We start from the raw sequence: 15542 nt of genomic DNA on the forward strand, positions 1-15542 counted from the left end.
CCTCTTCGGTAACGTGCATTGCCCTTTCTCACCTCGAGAGTTGGTGCAAACTTCGCCGGTGCGTCCAAACCCCGTGATACGATACGCTCTATCACACACAAGCCTGCTTATATCTTCCTCAAAACAGCTACCATACCTACCTATTATGGCATTTCCGTAGCCATTTCGAGATATATTGCCATGCAACTTCCATCATCATCATACACATGACTTGAGTATTTATTGTTGTAGCGACCCGACCTCAAATGGCCAAGCGTCTATGTATCCATGCCATCCCTGGATCGGTATGCTGGCACACACAGTACATCAATGTATATATCAAAGTGCAATCACATGTATCAATAACGTAAGGCAGATATATATACCTCTTAAGTCTCAGCGGAAACAAACATAAGGGTGTGGAGTCCCATCAACACCAACGGCAAGTTGAGTGTAGACTGTAACTTTACAACATAACTCTTACTCATCATAGAAATTCCTCCAACATAAGATGTTGCAGCCCTATAGGTCAGTACATTGAATGTACTGGCAAGTCACATCACAAGAATAATGAACCTATTTGTACATGCAATTTGGCTGGTGAAAGCTCTAAGTTTTGTTTTTGCATAAAGCTAGTTTTTCCGTAGAATAAAAGATATTATTCTACCACTACTGTATAGCATAGGATGAGTTGGCAAACCCAACTCAATCCATTCCCAAAGTTTCATTTAAAACCCAACTTTTAATTAAGAGTGATGAGATCTCCCAGCATTTCCACTACTAGATGCTCAAGTTGTCTGTAACCAGGGACACGGCTAATCGATTAGGTTTTAACACTCTGCAAAGGTTTGCGCACTTTTCCCATCAAGACTCGATCGCCTACCTTGAAGTTCTCGCACTGCCTGGCGTTTCAAAACAGGATGACCGAGACATAGTCTTTAGAAAATGTCCCCCTTAACCCACGGATAGGCCGGTACACCTACATCATTCTACATCTGCTAGCCCAGCCTGGAAGGGGTCACACTAACTACTCAACTAAGCCAGCACCCATATTGGCTTGTGGCTGCACATGTAAGCTTCTAGACATGAGAATACAATTGATCTCTTTGAGCCTGGGAGGCCGACCACTAGTGGTGCACCACCATGGATTAAGCATGCATGCTCCTACTGTACTTCGCCACCACTCAAACCAAATACCGCCCAGGTAGTTCATTTACAAGTCTTGGTCCGGATTACTACTTTTTCACTCATGTCTCACCATGAACACTTCCCAATTCCACGTATACATTTGCGATGCAGAAATAAACTTACACGGTGGTGACAAGGTTGTATAGATCAGACCTACGTCAAATGAACTACTAGGTAACGGCATAGCCATTTGGCAACAATAAATCCTACCATGCAATCCTACCACAAAAGGACTAAGTGCATAATATAAAACATAGGTGATTGGAAGAATGGTCAAATGTGAACTTGCCTGGTAATAGTTGATGAAGATAATATCGCCCTCAGAAATTTACTTAATGGAACTATTCGTCACTCTCCGATGAAAATCTATAAAGTCAAACACTGCACTCACATAAGCAATCATTTCAGAGAACCAAGAAGAACATGCAAAGAAAAAAGTCTTGGAAAAACCAAATGAACATTCAACACACTTAACTAGCATGGAAATATGCTAGGTACAAAACAACATGTGACATAGGGTACAAATATGTGATGTGTACTAAAGTGCATACATTGTTGGGGGTCGTTGCAACAATTTAAAATTTTCTACGCGTCACCAAGATCAACCTATGGAGTAATCTAGCAACGAGGGGAAGGGGAGTGCATCTACATACCCTTGTAGATCGCTAAGCGGAAGCGTTACAAGAACGCGGTTGGTGGAGTCGTACACCCAGCGATTCAGATCGCGGTCGATTCCGATCTAAGCGCCGAACAACGGCGCCTCCGCGTTCAACACACGTACAGCCCGGTGACGTCTCCCGCGCCTTGATCTAGCAAGGAGAGAGGGAGAGGTTGGGGAAGACTCCGTCCAGCAGCGGCACGACGGCGTGGTGGTGGTGGAGGAGCGCGGTACTCCAGCAGGGCTTCGCCAAGCACTACTAGAGACGAGGAGGGAGAGAAGTAGGGCTGCGCCTTGGGAGAGAGAGAGACTCGCGTGTTGTGCAGCCCCAAAACCTCCACTATATATAGGGTAAAGGGCAAGGGGAGGCGCCCTAGGGTTTCCCCTAGGCGGGCGGCGGCTAGGGCAGATGGGATCTCCCCCATGGGTGACTTGGCCCCCAAGCCAGGAGGTGGGAACCCTAGATGGGGCGCCCCAAACCCCCTGGTCACGCGGGAATAGGTGAGGGGGCGCACAGGCCCTTTGTGGGCTGGTTTTCCCCATTCCCTTGGCCCATGAAGCCCCCCAACACTTGCAAGGGCTCCCGAAACACCTTTCGGTCATGCTGGTCATCACCCGGTACCTCCGGAACACTTCCGGACTCCAAAACCCTTCGTCCAATATATCAATCTTCACCTCCGGACCATTTCGGAACTCCTCGTGATGTCCGGAATCTTATCCGGGACTCCGAATAACATTCGGTAACCGCGTACATAATTTCCCTATAACCCTAGCGTCATCGAACCTTAAGTTTGTAGACCCTACGGGCTCGGAAATCATGCAGACATGACCGAGACATCTCTCTGGTCAATAACCAACAGCGTGATATGGATACCCATGTTGGCTCCCATATGTTCCACAATGATCTCATCGGATGAACCAAGATGTCAAGGATTCAGTCAATCCCGTATACAATTCCCTTTGTCTACCGGTATAGTACTTGCCCGAGATTCGATCGTCGGTATCCCGATACCTTGTTCAATCTCGTTAATGGCAAGTCTCTTTACTCGTTCTGTAACACATCATCCCGTGATCAACTCCTTGGTCACATTGTGCACATTATGATGATGTCCTACCGAGTGGGCCCAGAGATACCCCTCCGTTTACACGGAGTGACAAATTCCAGTCTTGATTCGTGCCAACCCAACAGACACTTTCGGAGATTACGGTAGTGCACCTTTATAGCCACCTAGTTACGTTGTGACGTTTGGTACACCCAAAGCATTCCTACAGTATCCGGGAGTTGCATAATCTCATGGTCTAAGGAAATGATACTTGACATTAGAAAAGCTTTAGCAGACGAACTATACGATCTTGTGCTAGGCTTAGGATTGGGTCTTGTCCATCACATCATTCTCCTAATGATGTGATCCTGTTATCAATGACATCCAATGTCCATGGTCAGTAAACCCTGACCATCTATTGATCAACGAGCTAGTCAACTAGAGGCTTACTAGGGACATGTTGTGGTCTGTGTATTCACACATGTATTATGGTTTTCGGTTAATAGAATTATAGCATGAACAATAGACAATTATCATGAACAAGGAAATACAATAATAACCATTTTATTATTGCCTCTAGGGCATATTTCCAACAGTCTCCCACTTGCACTAGAGTTAATAATCTAGTTCACATCACTATGTGATTGTAATGAATCCAACACCCATGGGGTATGTTCATATCTTGCTTGTGAGAGAGGTTTATCAATCAATGGGTCTGAACCTTTCAGATCCATGTGTGCTTTACAAATCTCTATGTCATCTTGTAGATGCAGCTACCACGCGCTACTTGGAGCTATTCCAAATAACCGCTCTACTCTACGAATCCGGTTTACTCCTCAGATTCATCCGGATTAGTGTCAAAGTTTGCATCGACGTAACCCTTTACGATGAACTCTTTTACCACCTCCATAATCGAGAAAATTCCTTAGTCCACTAGTTACTAAGGATAAGTTCGACCGCTGTCATGTGATCCATTCCTGGATCACTCTTGTACCCCTTGACTGACTCATGGCAAGGCACACTTCAGGTGCGGTACACAGCATAGCATACTATAGAGCCTACGTCTAAAGCATAGGGGACGACCTTCGTCCTTTCTCACTCTTCTGCCATGGTCAGGTCTTGAGTCTTACTCAATACTCACACCTTGTAACACAGCCAAGAACTCCTTCTTTGCTGATCTGTTTTGAACTCCTTCAAAATCTTGTCACGGTATGTATTCATTTGAAAGTAATATTAAGCGTTTTTGATCTATCCTTATAGATCTTGATGCTCAATGTTCAAGTAGCTTAATCCTGGTTTTCCATCGAAAAATACTTTTCAAATAACCCTGCATGCTTTCCAAAAATTCTACATCATTTTTGATCAACAATATGTTAACAACATATACTCATCAAAAATTCTATAGTGCTCCCACTCACTCCTTTGGAAATACAAGTTTCTCATAAACTTTGTATAAACCCAAAATCTTTGATCATCTCATCAAAGCGTACATTCCAATTCTGAGATGCTTACTCTAGTCCTTAGAAGGATTGCTGGAGCTTTGCATACTTGTTAGAATCTTTCAGGATTGACAAAACCTTCTGGTTGTATCACATACAACCTTTCCTCAAGAAAAACGTCGAGGAAACAATGTTTTGACATCCTATCTGCAAGATTTCATACATAATGCAGTAACAGCTAACATAATTCGAACAGACTCTTAGCATCGCTACGAGTGAGAAAGTCTCATAGTAGTCAACTCCTTGAACTTGTCGGGAAACATCTTAACGACAAGTCGAGCTTTCTTAATGGTGACACTTACCATCATTGTTTGTCTTCCTTTTAAAATCCATTTGCACCCAACAGCCTTACGACCATCAAGTAGTTCTTTCAAAGTCTATACTTTGTTTTATACATGGATCCTCTCTCGGATTTTATGGCCTCAAGCCATTCATCGGAATCCGGGCCCACCATCGCTTCTCCATAGCTCGTAGGTTCATTATTGTCTAGCAACATGACTTCCAAGACAGGATTACGTACCTCTCTAAAGTAATACGCATCTTTGGTAGAGACTTGATCCGAAGTTTCATGATCACTATCATAAGCTTCCACTTCAATTGGTGTAGGTGCCACAGGAACAACCTCCTGTGCCCTACTACACACTAGTTGAAGTGACGGTTCAATAACCTCATCAAGTCTCCACCATCCTCCCACTCAATTCTTTCAAGAGAAACTTTTCCTCGAGAAAGGACCCGTTTCTAGAAACAATCACTTTTGATTCCGGATCTGAAATAGGAGGTATACCCAACTATTTTTGGGTATTCTATGAAGATGCATTTATCCGCTTTGGGTTCGAGCTTATCAGCCTGAAACTTTTCACATAAGCATTGCAGCCCCAAACTTTTAAGAAACGACAGCTTAGGTTTCTCTAAACCTATAGTTCATACGGTGTCATCTCAACGGAATTGTGTGCTGCCCTATTTAAAGTGAATGTGGTTGTCTCTAATGCCTAACCCATAAACGATAGTGGTAATTCGATAAGAGACATTATGGTATGCACCATATCCAATAGGGTGCAGTTATGATGTTCGGACACACCATCACACTATGGTGGTCCAGGCGGTATTAGTTGTGAAACAATTTCCACAATGTCTTAATTGTGTGCCAAACTCGTAACTCAAATATTCATCTCTATGATCATATCATAGACATTTTATCATCTTGTCACGACGATCTTCAACTTCACTCTGAAATTACTTAAACCTTTCAATAATTTAGACTTGTGTTTCATCAAGTAAATATACTCATCATCTACTCAAATCATCTATGAAGTAAGAACATAACAATATCCACTGCGTGCCTCAGCACTTATTGGACTGCACACATCAAAATGTATTACTTCCAACAAGTTGCTTTCTTGTTCCATCTTACTTAAAACGAGGCCTTTCAGTCATCTTGCCCATGTGGTATGATTTGCATGTCTCAAGTGATTCAAAATCAAGTGAGTCCAAACGATCCATCTGCATGGAGTTTCTTCATGCATGTCTACCAATAGACATGGTTCGCATGTCTCAATCTTTTCAAAAACGAGTGAGTCCAAAGATCCATCAACATGGAGCTTCTTCATGTGTTTTATACCAACATGACTCAAATGGCAGTGCCAAAAGTATGTGGTACTATCATTACTATCTTATATCTTTTGGCATGAACATGTGTAATTGAGATTCAATAAACCATTCATTTTAGGTGCAAGACCATTGAAGGTATTATTCAAATAAACAGAGTAACCATTATTCTCCTTAAATGAATAACCGTATTGCGATAAACATAATCCAATCATGTCTATGCTCAACGCAAACACCAAATAACAATTATTTAGGTTTAACACCAATCTCGATGGTAGAGGGAGCATGCGATGCTTGATCACATCAACCTTGGAAACACTTCCAACACATATCGTCATCTCACCTTCAGCTAGTCTCTGTTTATTCCGTAGCCTTTTATTTCGAGTTACTAACACTTAGCAACTGAACCGGTATTTTAATACCCTCGTGCTACTATGAGTACTAGTAAAGTACACATTAATATAACATATATCCAAAATACTTCTGTCGACCATGCAAGCCTTCTCATCTACCAAGTATCTAGGGTAGTTCTGCTTCAGTGACCATTCCCCTCATTACAGAAGCACTTTGTCTCGGGTTTGGTTCAACCTTGGGTTTCTTCACTAGAGCAGCAACTGATTTGCCGTCTCATGAAGTATCCCTTCTTTCCCTTGCCCTTCTTGAAACTAGTGGTTTAACCATCAACAATTGATGCTCCTACTTGATTTCTACTTTCGCGGTGTCAAACATCGTGAGTTGCTCAAAGATCATCATGTCTATCCCATATATGTTATAGTTCATCACGAAGCTCCAATAGCTTGGTGGCAGTGACTATGGAGAATCATCACTATCTCATCTGGAAGATTAACTCCCACTGGATTCAAGCGATTGTAGTACTCAGACAATCTGAGCACATGCTCAACGATTGAGCTTTTCTCCCTTAGTTTGCAGGCTTAAGAAACTTGTCAGAGGTCTCATACCTCTTAACGTGGGCACTAGTCTGAAATCCCAATTTTAGTCTTTGGAACATCTCATATGTTCTGTGACGTTTCAAAACGTCTTTGGTGCCACAATTCTAAACCGTTAGCATTACACACTGAACTATCATGTAGTCATCAAAACGTGTATGTCAGATGTTTCCCAACATCTACAGACGATGCTCGAGGTTCAACAAATTGAGCGGTTCATTAAGGACATAACCCTTCTGTGCAGTAATGAGGACAATTCTCAGTTCACAAACCCATTCCGCATAATTGCTACTGTTAACTAAATTTTCTCTAGGAACATACCCAAAATAGTAGAACCAAAGCGTGAGCTACGACATAATTTGCAAAGACCTTTTTGACTATGTTCATGATAATTAAGTTCATCTAATCAAATTATTCAATGAACTCCCACTTAGATAGACATCCCTCTAGTCATCTAAGTGATACATGATCCAAGTCAACTAAGCCGTGTCTAATCATCACGTGAGATGGACTAGTCATCATCGGTGAACATCTTCATGTTGATCGTATCCACTATACGACTCATGTTCGTCCTTTCGGTCTTCCGTGTTCCAAGGCCATGTCTGTACATGCTAGGCTCGTCAAGTTAACCTAAGTGTATCGCGTGTGTAATTCTGGCTTACACCCGTTGTATGCGAACGTTAGAACCTATCACACACGATCATCACGGGGTGCTTTGGAACAACGGACCTTAGCAACGGTGCACAGTTAGGGGAAACACTTTCTTGAAATTTTAATGAGGGATCATCTTATTTATGCTACCGTCGTTCTAAGCAAATAAGATGTAATCATGACAAACATCACATGCAAATCATAAAGTGACATGATATGGCCAATATCATCTTGCGCCTTTGATCTCCATCTTCGAGGCGCGGCATGAACACCATCGTCACCGGCATGACACCATGATCTCCATCATCATGATCTCCATCATCATGTCTTCATGAAGTTGCCTCGCCAACTATTACTTCTACTAGTATGGCTAATGGTTAGCAATAAAGTAAAGTAATTACATGGCGTTTTCATTGACACACAGGTCATAAATAAATTAAGAAAACTACTATGGCTCCTGTCGGTTGTCATACTCATCGACATGCAGGTCGTGATTCTTATTATAAGAACATGATCAATCTCATACATCATATATATCATTCATCACGTCCTTTTGGCCATATCACATCACATAGCAAACCCTGCAAAAACAAGTTAGACGTCCTCTAATTGTTGTTGCATGTTTTACGTGGCTGCTATGGGTTTCTAGCAAGAACGTTTCTTACCTACGCCAAAACCACAACGTGATATGCCAATTTCTATTTACCCTTCATAAGGACCCTTTTCATCGAATCCGATCCGACTAAAGTGGGAGAGACAGACACCCGCTAGCCACCTTATGCAACTAGTGCATGTCAGTCAGTGGAACCTGTCTCATGTAAGTGTACGTGTAAGGTCGGTCCGGGCCGCTTCATCCCACGATGTCGCCGAATCAAGATAAGACTAGTAACGGCCAGTAAATTGACAAAATCGACGCCCACAACAACTTGTGTTCTACTCGTGCATAGAAACTACGCATAGACCTAGCTCATGATGCCACTGTTGGGGATCGTAGCAGAAATTTAAAATTTTCTACGCATCACCAAGATCAATCTATGGAGTAATCTAGCAATGAGGGGAAGGGGAGTGCATCTACATACCCTTGTAGATCGCTAAGAGGAAGCGTTACAAGAACGCGGTTGGAGGAGTCGTACACGCAGCGATTCAGATCGCGGTCGATTCCGATCTAAGCGCCGAACAACGGCGCCTCCGCGTTCAACACACGTACAGCCCGGTGACGTCTCCCGCGCCTTGATCCAGCATGGAGAGAGGGAGATGTTGGGGAAGACTCCGTCCAGCAGCAGCACGACGGCGTGGTGGTGGTGGTGGAGCGCGGTACTCGAGCAGGGCTTCGCCAAGCACTTCGAGAGATGAGGAGGGAGAGAAGTAGGGCTGCGCCTTGGGAGAGATAGAGACTCGTGTGTTGTGCAGCCCCAAAACCTCCACTATATATAGGGGCAAGGGCAAGGGGAGGCGCCCTAGGGTTTCCCCTAGGGGGGCAGCGGCCAGGGCAGATGGGATCTCCCCCTTGGGTGACTTGGCCCCCAAGCAAAGAGGTGGGAACCCTAGATGGGGTGCCCCAAACCCCCTGGTCACGCGGGAATAGGTGAGGGTGGCGCACAGCCCCTTAGTGGGCTGGTTTGCCCCCTTCCCTTGGCCCATGAAGCCCCCCAACACTTGCAGGGGCTCTCGAAACACCTTTCGGTCATGCTGGTAATCACCCGGTACCGCCGGAACACTTCCGGACTCCCAAACCGTTCGTCGAATATATCAATCTTCACCTCCGGACCATTCCGGAACTCCTCATGACGTCCGGGATCTTATCCGAGACTCCAAACAACATTCGCTAACCGCGTACATACTTTCCCTATAACCCTAGCGTCATCGAACCTTAAGTGTGTAGACCCTATGGTCTCGGGAATCATGCAGACATGACCGAGACATCTCTCTGGTCAATAACCTACAGCGGGATCTGGTTACCCATGTTCGCTCCAATATGTTCCACGATGATCTCATCGGATGAACCACGATGTCAAGGATTTAGTCAATCCCGTATACAATTCCCTTTGTCTACCGGTATAGTACTTGCCCGAGATTCGATCGTCGGGATCCTGATACCTTGTTCAATCTCATTACGGGCAAGTCTCTTTACTCGTTCCGTAACACATCATCCCGTGATCAACTCCTTGGTCACATTGTGCACATTATGATGATGTCCTACCGAGTGGGCCCAGAGATACCTCTCCGTTTACACGGAGTGACAAATCCCTGTCTCGATTCGTGCCAACCCAACAGACACTTTCAGTGATACCCGTAGTGCACCTTTATAGCCACCCCGTTACATTGTGACGTTTGGTACACCCAAAGCATTCCTACGGTATCCGGGAGTTGCACAATCTCATGGTCTAAGGAAATGATACTTGACATTAGAAAAGCTTTAGCAGACGAACTATACGATCTTGTGCTAGGATTAGGATTGGGTCTTGTCCATCACATCATTCTCCTAATGATGTGATCTCGTTATCAAGGACATCCAATGTCCATGGTCAGGAAACCATGACCATCTATTGATCAAAGAGCTAGTGAACTAGAGGCTTACTAGGGACATGTTGTGGTCTATGTATTAACACATGTATTATGGTTTCCGGTTAATACAATTATAGCATGAACAATAGAAAATTATCATGAACAAGGAAATACAATAATAACCATTTTATTATTGCCTCTATGGCATATTTCCAATATACATGGCATAATAGTAAAACTATCATAGACAAACCATTTTTGTGTGGAAAATGTGTGACAATGGTCCAAGTGGTAGGGTTTGGCTACGGTGACATGGTGCAAAAAGAATCACATCAATTGAAGCTACGGTTTAGGAGATATGGCCAGTTGAAGTTTGAATTCAAACCTAAATAAATTCAAATTTTAAATTAGCCTAAAGTTTTCAAAGTTGGTTCTTTGGATAAAGCTATTCGAGACGAACATTTTGCCGCTGGTTTTGTCGAATTTGGAATTACGGTTAAAAAGATACAACCATTCGAAGTTCAGGGACTAATCTCAAAACTCAAGGACTTCACTGTGAAAATTTTATTCACGACCAGGTCCTTGGCCACGTGGCGGCTCGTGGTTGGCCGAGGAGTGTTCGCTACAGAAGCTATGCCGCAAACGACCGTAACTTAGGCAAAACAGCGGCGACGGCTAGAAAAATAATTGAACCAGAGATCGGTTTGACTAAACCGAATGGTTTACTAAAGCCCACGGTTAACCGATCTAATTCAAATATATATAAAAACTTAAACTAAGAGAACGGGGCAGTGTCTCATGGTGGTGACGGTGACGAACAGGAGACGATGGCGTGGGCGTTGGGCGGTGGACGGGGCGGCGGCTCCGGCACTCCTCGACGATGGGGAAGGAGGCGTCGGGGTCCGGCGCGACGTGGGCAATCCGGTGGTGGCGGCGGCTCCGTGCTCTGGTGAGGACGCAGGTCGTGGGGGCGGCGTCACCGGCGGTCCTAGGGGCACAAGAAGATGTTAACGGGATGCGCACGGACTCGGGTAGTATCTTGGTGAAGAACAACGTGTTCGAGGCGGCCTTACGGATGACGGCAAACTCCGGCGACGGAGCTTCGGCCGGTAAGATCCACACGGCGATGGCAAGCGGTGCGAGGGGCGAGGGGGTGTGCGAGTTAACTGAATGGATAGAGGAGGTCGAGGGCTCTTTATAGGCGAGCTTAGGGCGTCGGGGAGCAGTGGGATAAGCCTCATCCCGACAGCTTAGCCCAGCGGTTGCGGCATGCGCGCACGGTGTTGCGTGTTTATCCAAGCGGGAGGTTAGGGACGATGGGCGGGCCCCATGCGTCAGCGGCAGCAGTAGGTAGCGAGCGAAGGGAGGAGCGAGCGGCTCGTGCGTTCGGCGCTGTGACGCTGCCCTCCAGACGCTTCCGTGGGCTGGCTGCCCTAGCGCTGCGGCTGGGCCTTGGCCTCGTCGGCTTGTGGGTAGGCCGGTGGGCTCGCGCGCGCGTGCGTTTTTTTAAACAGAAAGAAAACTCCAACAGAAGTAAATTAAATAAAAAATATACATAGGCATATCATATACCAAAATGTTCAGAAAAATACCCCGAATAAGATGAACTATTTTTCAAGTTCAACTAAATTCCATAAAAAATCATAAAAGTCAAACAGTGCTACTATTGCATTTAAAATCAATAAAAATCAATTTTAAATAGCAAAATAATTTCAAAATTATTTTCTCCTAATTTTATATTGAAGGGAATCATTCTACCCTTATTTCCATTTATTTATTTTTAGGAGAAAAATATTTTGAATAGAAACTCAAATAACTCCCAACTGGATTTTAATTTGGAATTTCAAACAACTTCAAATGGAAAATGAGTTTCAAATAACTTCAAAGTGACTTCCAATTTATTTCTTTGAAACTTCCAACTCTTTTTCTTGAAATATAAAGAAGTCATTTTATCTTCCCTCATGAACTCATTGAGTTGCTTAAAGTTTCCAAATTTAAAAATATTTCAAATGGAAATTCAAATCATTTTCGAACCCCTTTTCATTTCTTTAAATGGAAGAAGTCATATTATCTTCACTCTAGGGTTTTGTAATGAAATGAATTTTGAACTCAGGGAGATCAAAATGCAAGATGAAAAGGTTGGGGAAAGTCCTTTTATTCCCTCTCATTCAACTTTCAAAAAGTTTTCAATTGCCAATCATTTTCACATAATCAAGCACACAACAATCAAACAAACAATCATAATAATTTTGTTTAATATAACATTCCAAAATTTAGAATTTTGGGATGTTACAAACTACCACCCTTAAAATAAATCTCGTCCTCGAGATTCGGAGAGGCTAGAAAGAGGTTAGGTTTGGCGGGTCTCCTTGCAAATCCATTCATCAACACACGGTATGGGGTGCTACCACCCTTAGAAGCATGGTCACGGTTCCAACAAAAGTCATGTACTCCATCCTTTGCATTGACGGTGTCGGTCTTCCCATATTCTTCGAGATAACTCCTTCACTTTTGCTCTTCTGGTAAGGGCATGGCCTTTTCCTCAAAATCAGGAGTCCTTGCATCAAAATAGGATCCTTATGAGACTTGACAGGTCTGGCGCCAATGCGAAACAACTATCGAAAACCTCATGGTGGTCGACAATTTTTGGTTTCTCTTGCAGGAAATGGGTCTGGGTTGAACCTCACCGCATAACCTATAATTGGCAATAGGTGCATGTACAGGGTTTCCATCATCCTACCATTCTAAGGTTTTTGGCTTATCGCGTCAACACTCTTCTAGGGTTTCAAGGCTCTCTGGTTTTCTATCAACATATGATAGCTCATGATAGAAGTCTCTGGTATGGGGGCCAATCCATCCTGTACTTGAATCATTACCATATACGCAGATAGTGAATCACATTTGCTAACACTTGGGCATCCTCACAAGCATTGTAGAACTTCTCTTCTCCACGAACCGGGTTCGGGTAAATCCCTTGGTTCTGCAAGCCACACAAAATCTCTATCGTTTCTTCACAACTCTCAGGTTTTACGTAACCTCCTATGAAACGTATGCTGATGAAATCATAGCTTCTTTCAGAATTATTTTCTTCAACGAGATTGTGCTTCTTTCCTTATCAAATCCTGGGTCCTGTGGCTTATGGCCCACTTCAACACTTGTATATCTTTAACTCGTCCTTGGAGTTACTATTGGTCCATATTCCAACATTACATCTCCTTTAAATCCAATAGTACTTCATTCCTTCATACTCTTGGGGTAACCATCATAACTAAAACCCAACTCCAACTCATTTGTCCAAACTTTACTCTATGGAATACATTTTCTTTTCCATTGGTCAGGTGTTCACACAGACAAGTATCGCCAAAAAATGCACTAGTTCATCCATAATTCTCTTCATATCAAATCCTTTATTACATCCTTAACCACTACTCAAAACTCAAATTTCAAAAGTACTCTATTACAAAAGATGCCATCCACATAGTTTGGTATGGTCAAGCATTACTTCCATCTTTATTCATTTGCCCTTTTTCAAGATGCTTCAGTCCCACTAGAATTGTGCGATGTGATCCTTCAAATCATCGAGGTTTTGCTTCATTGTGGTGGCCATGAGCTTCATCTCCATCATCTCTGCATGCACCTCCCTCAGGTATTCCTGAGTGTGAAGGAGTCTTGCTTCTAGTATTTCTCCAATCTGACGTATGGCTTCCATAGCAGCTTCACGAACAGAATCAAAGAATGTTGCTCGTGGCACTCGAGAAATGAAAAAGTGTTGACCCATAGCCTTTGGGCAAACTCCCTTCCCATGGTGGAGGTGTACCTCCACATACCAAAGTTCAACTCCCTTCTCCATGAAAGGATAACCCTTGTAGACTGCATCTCCATCAAGAATAATATGCTTCATCATGTCCCTCAGGATCTTCGGGTAATCCTGATCACTGGTCAGGGTCATGATTGTTTCTGGGCCCTTCAGAAAAGACTCGTAAAGGGTTGTCATCTGTAGGTCTAAGATAGAAGGGGTACTCACGATACTGTATGTATTTCCTTGGGTGAAATGTGGTTATTTTTTGTGGAAAGGTTTGGGGTCAGCTTGTCCATGGGTTCAAGGTTTAAGTCTGGGTGACATAGTGAGAGAGGCACTCACAATCAACTCATAACATTTCATATGAGATTCCAAACACCTCAACTTTTATTGCTTTACGAACAATTACAATTTCCATTTCATAACTCAACTCAACATCCCCAAATATAAAAGTGTATTCCACATTTATTACATGCTTTATTCCAATATCAAGATCTCAACTACTCAGCTCAAGCTTTCCTCCGATCTGAACATTCCCTGGCAAAATGTCCTACTCCTTTGCAGCGTAAACAAATGACGTCAGACAAATATAGGGGCTTCCTGGTGGTTATCTTGGCCCCTTGGGTCCTTGGCTTCCTTGCTGGGCATTTGCTAGCATAATGACCTAAATCCTTGCACCTGTAACAAGTGATATGACTTAGGTCCTTTTCTGCTGAAATTGGGTTGTTCTGGGGACACATGCTCCTTCTCTTACTGGACTTCTTTGTTCTGATCAATTCTTCTATCTCATGTGGATCAAACTCCACTTCTTCTATCGGGAAGTCTCCCGGATACTCTTGGTTTTCCTTCATGCAATACTGTGAAATATGTCCTTCTTCTCCACATGAATAGCAAGCATTGGAGTAAAATCTGTTTAGGCTTTCTCCATCAGGGTCGTCAACATCTTCTTTCATCACCCGTTTTCTTAAACTTTCCCCGAGGGCTTCTTTCATTGCTTCCTTCTGTTGCTTGGAAATTTCTTGTACCTTGGGGAAAATATGACACTGGGCAGTGTAGTGCATAGTTCCTTCAGACAAGAAACAAGCAACCTGCCTAGTTGGGCATTCTTCAACTCGGTGATTTGCTTCACAATGAGGGCATCCATCCTTGTGTTCCTCATGGGTATGTCCTATCTCACTGCAAATCTTGCATGCACAAGGTTTCTTCATTTTATTGCCATAGGGCTTCTGAATAAGACGAGATCTCAGTAGAGTCATCTTGAATTCCTCCCATGTTTTTGCTCCATTACATCCTTGTATGGCCTGATGCATTTTCCACCAGGTTGCGGCACTTTTTGTAAAGTACTGAAGAGCGTATTGAACCTCATACTTCCTTGCAACGAATTCCTCCTGAAGTGATTCTCCATGTTTTGAGTCCATAGCTCTGCCTCTAACTGAGTGATCGGTCCAGAGAATACAATACATCTTCATTTATCATCTATTGGGTCCAAGGGTTTCGGGATGAGATAAGATGGATAGAGAGAGATAGACACAATACGAACAATATAGTTTTGAAAATAAGTTTTATTTGTTGCTGTCAAAAAACACACACATAATATGACAGATCCCAAATCATCGCATCTATCATGAGTATACAACAAGGGTTTGGTATTCTAAAGGTCATATAAAT

This window comes from Triticum urartu, chromosome 1, assembly GCF_003073215.2.
Source record: "Triticum urartu cultivar G1812 chromosome 1, Tu2.1, whole genome shotgun sequence".
Classification (NCBI taxonomy): domain Eukaryota; kingdom Viridiplantae; phylum Streptophyta; class Magnoliopsida; order Poales; family Poaceae; genus Triticum; species Triticum urartu.